The sequence below is a fragment of the Bison bison genome, unplaced genomic scaffold (genome assembly GCF_000754665.1).
Source record: "Bison bison bison isolate TAMUID 2011002044 unplaced genomic scaffold, Bison_UMD1.0 scf7180017864198, whole genome shotgun sequence".
Classification (NCBI taxonomy): Eukaryota; Metazoa; Chordata; class Mammalia; order Artiodactyla; family Bovidae; genus Bison; species Bison bison.
In genome coordinates, this window is record NW_011494770.1 from 3725600 (window position 1) to 3728212 (window position 2613).

Below are 2613 nucleotides of genomic sequence, written 5' to 3' on the forward strand. Positions count from 1 at the left end.
AAAGTAATGTCTCTGCTTTTGAATATGCTATCTAGGTTGGTCATAACTTTCCTTCCAAGGAGTAAGCGTCTTAATTTCATGGCTGCAGTCACCATCTGCAGTGATTTTAATCAATAACTGGGATGAAAGAGTGATGCCATCCTTATTAAACTGAGAGGCCACAGAAGTCAAGAGGGCAGAGCCAGATGGAAACCCACAAACTGAAATGAACTGATGTTTCCCTGGCTGGTCACTGAGATGGAGTCAGTCGCTTGGCAAAGCATCCAAAGAGCCTGCCTACTGTATTCTCTGAGGCGTGTGATGGAGAGGTTAGAATTTGGAAACTGACTAAATGAAAATGTATTCATATGGTACAAGCACATGAAGATTTTGTATAAGGAATATGTACTTGTTTTGTGGGACTTTTTTTTCTTTTTACTGTTGGTAGTTAAAACTCTGAAGCAAAGGAAAATGGGTGGACCAAACTATGGGGAAGAGGAGGAATCGTTGCACACAGTATTAGGAAAGACACAATATACAGGAATTCATCATCACTGGAAAGAAGTTGTTTTTGCCACGTGTGGATAGCAAGTAGACATTTAGGACAAACAAAGACTCAGTCCTATATGTTCAATGACTTGGGGATTTGATGGTATAAATGGTGTTAACTTTAACCTAATTGAAACATTTCTCTTGGGAAGCTGTGCTTCTCACAGGAATATATTGTATGATATGAGGTAAGCTACTTCTCTGAAAAAGATCATCTTGGATATGAGAACCAATACAACCTGCTGAAGCCCTATGGAATCATTCATTCTTACTGCAGCAAATGAAGATGATGACTTATATACTTTTAATATGTATGCTCTGGACAGTCCTGTAATGGTACATATGGTTCATGTATCTGTGGGGCTTGATGTGGATTACGCTACCACTGGGAAATCATTTGTGTCTGCTAGTTTTGATAAATCCATATGAACCTTACCTGTGGACAAAAGTCTATCTCACACAGAGAATGCAACATGTTATCTGTGGGACTTCCCTGGTTAAGATGCTGCACTTCCAGTGCAGGAGATGTGGGTTTGATCCCTGGTCAGGGAATTAAGATCCCATATACAGCAAGGTGGGGCCCAAAACAAAACAAAAAACCATGTTATCTGTGTAAAATGCACTTCTGACAGCAAGAACTGTACATCGTGTATGGATATAATGAAATAAACATTCATCTATGAAAAACTAATGCTTCTGAAAAGTTGGGTGTGCTTACACCATGAGAAAATACAGCTGCAGATTATAACCAGAAATTAACGGAGAAATTTCAACATCATCTTCATATGAAATGTATCCCTTGTCACTGACATCTACCAAAACCTATTTACAGTCAGATTTAGGAACAGCATATCATGAAAGAAGCTTGTTTATGAAAGGAACTGAATCGTATCAAACATAGAAAGCCTGCATCTATACAGCTTGTGTCAGAGAAAAAAGGACACCGTGGCAGTAGTGAAATAATATTTGGTATTCTAACCGATATTGATGTGTAATTATTTGCTATGTTTTGATTTGTGAACTCTACAAATAAAACTAATGGCTCTAGTAAAAAAAATGAAATAAACTTAATTGATGTTACCAAGATAATAAATAACAGGGATTAACGTAAAATTGAATAGCATGGCAAATCCAGAGTGATGAGAGCTGAATAAAAGCCACATGTAAAAGACCCCAAGGATTTTCAGCCAATATGAATCCACAGAGCAATGATGCTGTTGAACAAGTCAACATGATCTCGGATCACATCGGTAGAACTGGACCAGACGTGGTCCAGAGTCCGGGAGGGTCTCGCTCCGGGTGCATATGTCATATACTCCTGGAGACAGTTCTTAGTTCTGGGGATCAGACTTTGAGAAGAAGGAGAACTAACCAAAGAATATTTGGAAGAGAGTGAGTGGAGAAGGCAGAGGACTAGAAACCACCAGATGCAGAACCACTGAAAACACTGAAGGGACTGTGCTGAGAGAAGGAAGTTCCTGGGTAGGAAACCTAAAGCTGTCCTCAAAATTATTTAGATGTTAGGCCTGCCTCCTCGGACCAGCTGCCTGCAATCAGTAAAGGGGTGTTTCATAGGGAAGATCTCAGCAAACATAACCACTACGTTTCTGCTAGCCAGAACTGACTGAAAAGGGGAGGGCAGACTTGCAGGACGTGGAACCCATTTGTGGAGGCACTTACACAGAATCCAACGATTCCTTCATCTGGGAATGTCATCCAGGAGACTCTTGGACAGATAGAGGATCACACTGAAAAACTCCAAAGCCTTCCATGTCTCTTTTCTGAGACTCAAATACTCATTTTCAAGTACTTATCACCTGCTGGGACCCAGAAACCCTCAAGGGGGAATATGATTCTGAGATTGCCATCTTGATCAGCCTGAGGTTTTGATATAGATTTTTAGGAATACAAGTGTTTCATGAGCCATGAATTCTTGAATAGTTTTCAACTGCTCTCATCTTAAGAATATTTTTTTTAATTTTTATTAAAATATAGTTGATTTACAATTGTTGTGTAAGTTTCAGATGTATAGCAAAGTGATTCAGTCATACATATATATTATGCATATATATAAAAGATATATAT

General features: G+C 39.0%; 1 pseudogene; it reads left to right on the forward strand.

The window, feature by feature from the left end:
* Positions 1 to 221: 221 nt before the first annotated feature.
* On the forward strand, positions 222 to 1523 carry LOC104991713 (annotated as a pseudogene).
* Positions 1524 to 2613: the final 1090 nt, after the last annotated feature.